Source organism: Silene latifolia, chromosome X (genome assembly GCF_048544455.1).
Source record: "Silene latifolia isolate original U9 population chromosome X, ASM4854445v1, whole genome shotgun sequence".
Taxonomy (NCBI): domain Eukaryota; kingdom Viridiplantae; phylum Streptophyta; class Magnoliopsida; order Caryophyllales; family Caryophyllaceae; genus Silene; species Silene latifolia.
The window spans coordinates 239,620,941-239,630,361 of record NC_133537.1 but is presented as its reverse complement, the minus strand read 5'-3'; the positions used below and the strand labels follow the sequence as shown (position 1 = coordinate 239,630,361).

Here is a 9,421-nt window from a genome sequence, read left to right as displayed (position 1 = left end):
TATTATTGTTATTAAAAATATTATTAGTAGAAAAATACTATTTTTTCATTATTATAATTTATGATTATTCTTATATAATATTATAATTTTTTTCTTATAAATATTAATTTTAGTATTACTATTATACTATGAATATTAATATATTATAGTTGATACTAACAATAATATTTAATACTATTATTATTATTAATATGATTATTTCAGTTCAATCCAAATTTCAATTGATTGATTCGATTCGATTATTTCATTTCTATTCGATTCGATTCGATTGATTCGATTCGATTCATTCCATTCATTCGATTCGATTCAGCTCCATTCGATTGATTCAACTCGATTCGATTAATTCCTCAAACTTCGATTCGATTCGATTGATTCGGGCCATTTCTCAAAAGCGGAAAAAGCAGGCGCCTTAATGCCCCAATCTAGACCTAAGCAAAAAACCGAATAAAAAAGGATCCTAAGAGTCAGCGCAAGATATACAAAACAAAACCCTTCCTCATTTATACAACAAATCCAAATGAGGGAAACAAAACGTAATTAGCCTCCGACAAACGATGAAAATCTTCATCCAGATATACCATCATCTTCACCAAACCTTCTTTCTCACCCAGATCTGCTACTGTCAAGGATACGTTGCCACCAGCGGTCCTTGATAGAAGTGTTAAGCTCTATAAATCTCAACTTCAATTCCTCAATAATGGTTATAGCAAGCTTATTTGGCCTAATCAGAGTGTGTTTGATCCTGCCCAGGTTTCTCTGTCTCCATACGTGATATATACACTCATTAATGCCCGCATTAAGCACATCAATCTGCATTTTTGAGCCTCTAAACCTCAATCTCCAGTTAAGAAGATCCGAGTTAGGAATGTTGATTCCAATCTAGTTTCCAACATACATGATGAGGACTTTACTGTATTGACATCTAAAGAACAAGTGCTACATGGTTTCTATATCACCCTGACATATATAACAGGTATCCACCTCGCTAATGCCCCATTTGAAGAGTTTATAATTAATGTTCATATTTCCATGTTGATATACGCATGTCATGAAACCGTGTTTAGTGATAGTCCATTTATTCCATATTACTATATGCCACTTGATTTTCTCCCATTTATCTCTGAGATACTCATAACCTTTGTTTATTGTGTACCCTTGATTGTTATTCCACATTTGCTGCTGGTATGATTCATGTAGAAGAGTCTTAATTTGACAAATTTTCTCCAGTACCAACTGGAGTTAGAGTTATTAGTAGGAGAATAACTTCGCCAATCTGCCCATTTTATATAAGTATGATTCTACCATTTGACCTAAAGGATGTCAGACTTGGATGCAATCCACCACACCAATTTCTCAATAGCTGCCTTATTCCATATGAGGTCATTCTTCAACCCTAAACCCCCCTCATTCTTAGGTTTGCAAGCTTTTTCCCAAGAAACTAGAGGAGATTTCATATACGAACAATGACACCACTCAACAAGAGGAACATCTGAGCTCAGTAATTGTGGAGAGTCTGGAGGACTGCTCTAACCAAAACCAACCTTCCAGCATATGATAGTTTTCTTGCACCAAGGCTTCTGATTTTGCTGACCACCTTGTCTATTAGAGGCCTACAATAATAATAATAATAATAATAATAATAATAATAATAATAATAATAATAATAATAATAATAATAATAATAATTTCATGTAAACCTTTTATTTTTATTTTAATGAAAGCTGCGCACATCTTATAATAATAATAATAATAACAATAACAATAATAATAACAATAACAATAACAATAACAATAACAATGGACTTGGTTGCGAGGATTGAGGACCCGCAATGTGAGTTGCTTCTACTTCGAGCTTGTACTGGTATTTCTAAGCTGTATTTCTCCCTTCGTACTTGCTCCCCTAGTGTTTTTGGGTCCGTCCATCTCCCTTTTGATCTTTGCTCTTCGTTCCGGCTGAACGTATCGTCACCGCGTCGGCCCGGTTTTGGGGATTGGCGGTGGCGCCTTGCTACTTTCCCTTTTCATCTTGGTGGTCTTGGTGTCTATGCGGCGGGGATGTTTTGCATTATGCTTTTCTTGCGTCCCCGTTTGCGCCTCTCTGATTTGCGAGCTAAACTCCTCGGACCCTCCGGTATTGTAGTCTGCTGGCCCCCGCTTTTGATGATGCCGCGAGGTTTTACTGCGACTACGGCTCTCGTATCTTAGGTAACCCTAGTGAAATTTACTCGCCCCAAACTTATGAAGAAATTGGTGATGATGTTTTTGGGGACCACGCTTGTTTCTTGTCTTTTTGCATCTGTGGGCGTTAAACATCGGCAGAACCTTGTCCGTGACACTCTTTTCGACATCTGCTATAGATCCGGTATTTACGGGGGAAGGAGGTTGATGTTGGTTTGGTTGACGGGCATGGGGTTCTCTTCGTCCCGCGGATTCTTTGCTTTATTCTTAGGACAGGGGGCGTGATGTGTGCGTTGACTTGACCGGGTCTTCTCCTTTGACTGAGACTGGGATGACGAATTTTGTGCCTGACCCGGTTGTTGTTGATGCTGCTCAGCGTAAGTGTGCTAATTATGGGGATTTGTGCGCGGCAGCGGGTTATGGTTTCGTTCCATTCTCTTTCTCATCACTTGGGGAGTTGGGTTCGGATGATTTGTGCGCGGCAGCGAATCCAGAAATTCTCGGTATCTCAGGATGCGGAGGATGCGGGGGCTCGGGTGGCCGCTTACATTTTTACTAGACTTGACTTTGCTGTTGCTAAGGGTGTGGGAGCCCAGCTTGTTTCTCGGCTCCCCACCAATTTCATGTAAACTTTTGTTTTTCATTTAATGAAAGTTGCGCTCAACCTCAACAGCAACAGCAACAGCACTTATATATACTCCACTCACCTTATCCATTCACAATCACAACAAAATCCACCATACTTCTAAAGAGAAAAGAGAGAAAGAGATATTAGAAGAAAAAAAAGATTGGAAGATTGTCTTTTGTCCCTCCGACTCGAGATCGTAAGGTAATACCGTCTTAAACTAGTCCGTATGTTAATTAATTTATACCGTTAACCCGCCTCGACCTTGACCCATCTCTGACCGTCCTTGACCACAGTTGACCACCCTAAAACGGGTTGACCGAGTAGATATAGGGCTTGTATGTGGTTTGTGTCTCTTAGTTTTGGGACGGGATTTAACCCCTTTTACCATGACTGATCTATGGTGGTTGTAGGGTGGTTGTGTCGTGGGTTGAGTGGAGGCCACGAGTGGTGGTGTTGGTGGCGGTAAGGTGATGTAAAGAAGGGAGGAGTGTGAGTGGTATGTGTGTTGTGTGTGTTGGGGTGCTGTCGGTTTTAGGCAAGGGTGGTGGCTCGTGGGGGCGGTGCTGGGTAGTGGGGTCACGCCGTGACCACCATGGTGGTGGTGGCTGCATTGGTGGTTATGGTGGTGTTAAAGGAAGGGTGTCGTGTGTGTTGTGTTGCTGTTGTTGTTGCTGCGGTTTTAGGCGCTGGTCGTGGACCACCATAGCCACTGGTGGCGGCCCACGGTGGCAGCAGTAGGTGGTGGAAGGTGGCGGTGGTTGTCGTGGTTAAGGAAGGAGTTTGGGTGTGAGTGAGTCGGGATTTAATTATTGTATAATGAGTACGAGTCGGGATTTGAATTTAATTATATTAAATTATATAATTGTAATTTAATTAGATTAGTTAGTAATTAAATATATTTAATTATTTTATTTAGGTGACGGTTTTGTGGAAAATTATTGTTATTCGGATTGCTTACAAAATATGCTAAAAGGTAGGTTACTCCTACTCAGTTTCAATATATTTGAATGGTCATGTGAGTCGTGTTTTAGTGGTCATTGCATTATAACATGTTGTCGTAAATTCATATGTTATGGGAAATGCATTATAACATGGTATTGGTTAAGATGATTTAATGAGTCGGTAATTGACACATTGTGTGGTATCTTGGATTTATTATATTTGTCATGTGTATTGGAATGGTCATGTGAGTCGTGTTTTAGTGGTCATTGCATTATAACATGTTGTCGTAAATTCATATGTTACGGGAAATGCATTATAACATGGTATTGGTTAAGATGACATAATGAGTCGGTAATTGACACATTGTGTGGTATCTTGGATTTATTATATTTGTCATGTGTATTGGAGGATTTGAAGGTTGTGATTGTTTGGTTGTTGTTGAGGAGACGGAAGGCGGTTGGGAGACCGTCTTCCGCTTGAGTCGCCACTTGGAGCTTCCCACTCCAAGAGGGATGTGCACATTAATGACTTGAGTACGGAGGGATTCGTGTAGTTGAGACACGACGTCTGGGAGGGGATCCGGTTGGCTTTCGGACCCGGTACGTCTGGGCGTGTCCCGGTACCTGTTTGTGTGGTGTGGTGTCGTGTCGTGGGCGTGTCCCTGTCATCGGTGGTTGTGGGTACGTCTGGGCGTGTCTCGGTACCGGCGTGGTGGTTATTTGATAGCGTTTCTTTCATAACATAATCATGTTGCATACTCACACACTTTGTGTCGTGTCTCACTGTATTTATTGAAACTGGCGTGTTGTGTGTCTGTGTAATTGTCACCTATTTTTGGGGTGGCCTGTGTCGATCCATATGATATTTCCGATCATATGAGGAGCAGGTTGAGTACAGGTGTTACTTGTTGACATGATCGGGTTTCGGGCCGCGCTACAGACTTTGGAATCGAGTACATAGCCACTAGGTGGATGTTATAGTCATAGACGAGTTGTATTTCGTTTATTCATTTGTTTAGTTTATGGTTTGCAATCACTAAACTTGTTATTTATATAAAGAGTTTTTTAATTGTAATTTCGATTTCACTGCCTCGGGAAACCGATACGGTAACATTCCCTAATTACCTTGGTCGGGTAAGAAGGGGGTGTTACATATATCTTGTCTTAGTACATTGTTGACCCCATTAAAATAAGCATTGGATTTACTTTTGCTCGTATTAAGACCTGAAGTACTAGAAAAAGTGGAGAAAGTTCTCAGAATATTCATCATTGAATGGGCATCTCCCTTGCAGAATAAGAGCAAATCATCTGCAAACATTAAATATGTCAATCTCATAGGTTTGCAAAGAGGACGGAACCTGAAATCCTTGTTATCTATAGTATAGGCAAGCATTCTTGTAAGGTACTCCATGCATATTGTAAATAATAAAGGGGACAATGGATCCCCTTGTCTCAAGCCCCTCTGCCCTTTGAAAAACCCAAACATATTCCCATTTAAATTTAGAGAATAGCTAGTTGTAGTAACACACACCATTATCCACTTTCTGAATTGGTCCGGGAATTTGAGGCTAGTAACATTTGATTCAGGAAATCCCATTCAATTGTGTCATAGGCTTTTTGAAGGTCCATTTTGAGAAGACACCTTGGATAGATAGAGTCCTCTCATAGAGTCTAATAATGATGTCTTGACAAATCAAGATATTTTCCATTATACTCCTTCCTTGTATAAACTCCTCTTGATTCTGAGAAACCAGATCAGGTAGCACAGTAGCAAGCCAGTTGCATACAACTTTAGAAATGTATTTATAAACAACATTGCAACATGCAATTGGTCTATATTGCAAAACTGATGAGGGTCTCTCCACCTTGGGAATCAGGGTAATCAAAGTACTGTTAACCTGTTTAAGCAGCTGATGAGAGTCAAAAAAATCAAGAATTGCATTGCTTATATCCTCCTCTACAATCTCCCAAGTATCCTTAAAAAACTTCCTAGAATAACTATAAGGCCCAGGGGCTTTATCATTAGGTATATGAAACATAGCCTGCTTGATCTCTTCATATGTAACTGGCCTCATTAACTGCTTCTTGTGCATCTCAGTGCAAGTGCTCCCTCTTTGTACCATAAATCTCTTGACCTTAGCAGTACTATTTTTAGACCCTAGCAGCATCTGATAGTATTCCAAGAAAGCTTTTTAAATCCCCTCTTACTCAGTGCACGAATTATTTTTGTGATTAGTAATCTGCTGTATATAGTTCTTGCTCCTCCTTGCTTTAATCACACCATGGAAATAAGAAGAATTAGAGTCTCCCTCATTCATCCAATGAGCCTTGGCCTTTTGATTTAAGAAGGCCAACTTTGCTGAATGCAGGTTAGTAAAATTATTATGTGCTTCATGTTCTTGTTTTATCAAGTCCCCATCCCCTGGCTGCAGTACCAATTGTTTGTGAATCTGATACAGTATGGTTTGGGCTATGTCGGCTTTATTTTCCACATTTGAGAAGTGAGACCTGTTAATTTTTTTGAGTTCTGGCTTTCGCACCTTCAAGTTCCTGACAACACAATACATCTTTGTCCTAAGTATAGTCCTATTTCAAGGATTGCTAACACAATCCTGAAACTCTGAGCACAACTCCACATATTAAACTAATTGAAAGGTCTATTTTTACCTTGACCTCCTTTTGCCTTGCTGACCACACAAGGAATGTGATCAAAGTGACTGTCTGGAAGGAAGTTGGCAATTTAGGGCTGAGCAAAAAAATCCGATTATCCATACCGATCTGATATCCGATCCGAATTCGATCCGAATTTTTGGATATCCGATCCGAAAGTTAAGTTAGGTTTGAATATCCGATCCGAAATCTTTGGTTTTGGTTTGGATATGGATATTAGATTTAAAACATTTGGATATTCGATCCGATTTGAAAATATAGTTTTCTAGAATAATTTTGAAAAAATACAATTTTATTTGATACAACAACTTAATTAATGTTTAAAATACTAGAGAAATATATAAGTGGTACTTAAATTTTATGTCGAGAACATTGGAGTAAGAATACTAATGAAAATCATCATGTAAGACAATGAATATAATCGTGTTTCAAACTTAATTTTAAATTAAATTCAAAAGTATAGATATCTGCATCTTATCCGATTATTTTGAATACCCGAACATTGGATATCCGAAAAATTTGGTTTGGATATTGGATATCTAAATTCAGGATTTCTAATATGGATATCCGATTCGAACTAAAACTTTGGATCGGATATCTGATCCGTGCTCTGCCCTACTTGCCATAGTATTTTGGTAATATAATAGACCATTCATGATTAAAAAACATTCTGTCTAGTCTATTGTATACCCTTGTCAAAGGGGATTGTTTATTGTTCCAATTATAAAAGGCACTAGTGGCCTTCATATCACTTAGGTTACAATCATCAATACACTACTGAAAAGGGATTGCCTCAGCATCTACAACATTGCCCCCCAACCTCTAATTTGCCACTGTAACACAATTGAAATCACCTCCAACAGACCAAGGAATATGGATATGACCAGCCAACCTCCTAAGATTATTCCACAATTCATCCCTTTCTCCAACTCCATTAAAGACATAGGCAAAGGTGATATACATTTGAAAATGAGAACCTCTACATGTCACTAACATATGGATATATTTTGCATTATATTCCAAGAAAAGAATATCATACAAATTAGGTTTCAAACCACCCATATTCTCCCACCCTTATGATAAGCAATATTAGAGGAGACACACCAGTCATGAAAAATATTAGACACTGTTTTATTGAGATTCTTAGGCTTAATCTTGGTTTCAAGTAGGACAAATAGCCCAACATTATTATTATTCATGAACTTATGTACAAAATGCTGCTTCTCCTCCCTATTCATCCGCCTAACATTCCAATATCCAAAGTTCATCGTGGGGAAAGATTAAATGGATCAATACCAGATATGCCAATGCCTTGCTTAGGGGAGCAGGAACCTCTTAACACCTCTTTACAAGATGGGGTTGACTGAGCATCCTTGCTTACATTTAAAATACCTTGTTTAGTAGCTCAAGTAGGCCTGACAGGGGATATTGCCCCTGCTACATCCATGGTAGTTTTGAACTCAGGAGTGGCTTCAATACCTACCTTTGGATCCTGTTCTTTTTCCTTGACCATGTCTACTGTTGTATTCTCCCGTGTTTCTTCAGGTACCTGCACTGGAGTAATGGGTTCCCTTGCACCAACAACCTTCTTCTGGATGGGTTTAGTAGTCTTACCAGGTCTGTTATTCCTGCATTTATCTTTCTCATGTCCTACTTGTTTACATTTGAGGCAAACACTAGGTTACCATTCATATTCAACACTAATCTCAATAAGGTTTTCTTTTTCATCAAAGAACTAACTTAATGGAATTTGGAAAGGTTTGACCTAGTTGCAACTCCACCATCACCCTAGCAAATCTAAGTCTAGCTTTTTGGTCTGTGGCAGTGTCACTCTTCACATATGTCTCCACTAGGTTAGCTAATTTAGCAAGGCTTTTACCCCAAAACTTAAATGATAATTTATGTATCCTAATCCAAGCAAGAACACTTTTGACCTGATTTTATTTAGTTAACTCAATATCAGGCACCCAGGGTTTTATTTTCATAGGCTTATTGTCAAACAGAAAATGTCCACTCTCCAATACGGTTTGTTTAATTTCCTTAGTGTTAAAACATGCTAGAAATACCCCATTAGGCAAGAAAGATATTTTATCAACTGTGTACTTACTCCGTATGCGTTTCAGAAATCCTTTCAATACCTGCCACGACGGATTAGCACCTACAATAAAGCCATATACCGCCTGCTTCCAGTAGTCCAGTTCTCCTTGAACATCCTCCTCAGTTAATTGCAAGAGATTTGTAGGCTCATCCTATATAATTTGCAAAAGTTTCCGTCCATGTCTCTCGTACCAAGCACTATCCTTGATCTTTCTCATCTCCAGATCCAGCCTCCTCATCAATGTTCTAAGGAGGGTTGGGATACCTGTGATATCATGGATCAAATGTTCTTTTTGTCCCTCCTCAACATTAGGGCTTTGTGTTTTCTTCAATTTTTCACTTCTTATTGCCTTTGCTATAACAGATTTTTTATAGCTATGAGTATCATTCGAACCTTTATGTACTGATTCTTCTGATTCTTTAGCCATTGATGAGTAAAAGTCCAGATTTTCACAGCCTCATAGAGATGACGACTTCACACCTTTCTCTCTCTCTCTCGGTTTTTTTTTTCTACTCTATAATATGTTTTTTTTTGGTGTTGACCAGGAGTATCCCCTACCGACAGCTGGGGCAATCTCCTTCGGGGTACTGAAGGCAATTTAATGGGTTGACCCCTCCCAAGTTTGGCTTTTTCATTCGCAAGAGTCAGGAATCGAACCCCTAACCACTTGTTTAAGAGATGAGAGCCCTTACCACTCACACCAGGTAATAACTACATCTAACTATATACTTATCTATCTTAAATGCTTCCTTTTCAATTGTTCGCACTACTACTTTGGGAAATCAAGTTGTGTAGCACCCTTATTGACTAGGATGGTCTGAAGGAAGGCCTCCCAATTAGTGGGGTGTTACAATTGGCAATAAGTAAAAGGAAAATAAAAACAATTGATAGAGACAGAGGCAGTAC

The 9,421-nt window shown here is 39.0% G+C and overlaps 1 long non-coding RNA gene across 4 annotated transcripts; it reads left to right on the top strand.

The window, feature by feature from the left end:
* Positions 1–466: 466 nt before the first annotated feature.
* Positions 467–8,977, top strand: LOC141623856 (uncharacterized). Of its 4 annotated transcripts, XR_012533679.1 has the most exons (4): positions 467–973; positions 6,001–6,116; positions 7,963–8,034; positions 8,541–8,977. It is a non-coding gene; the product is annotated as an uncharacterized LOC141623856 (long non-coding RNA). The 4 variants fall into 4 exon arrangements; XR_012533678.1 differs by lacking the exon at positions 6,001–6,116; XR_012533676.1 differs by having other exon boundaries at positions 6,001–8,034.
* The last annotated feature ends 444 nt before the right edge of the window (positions 8,978–9,421 follow it).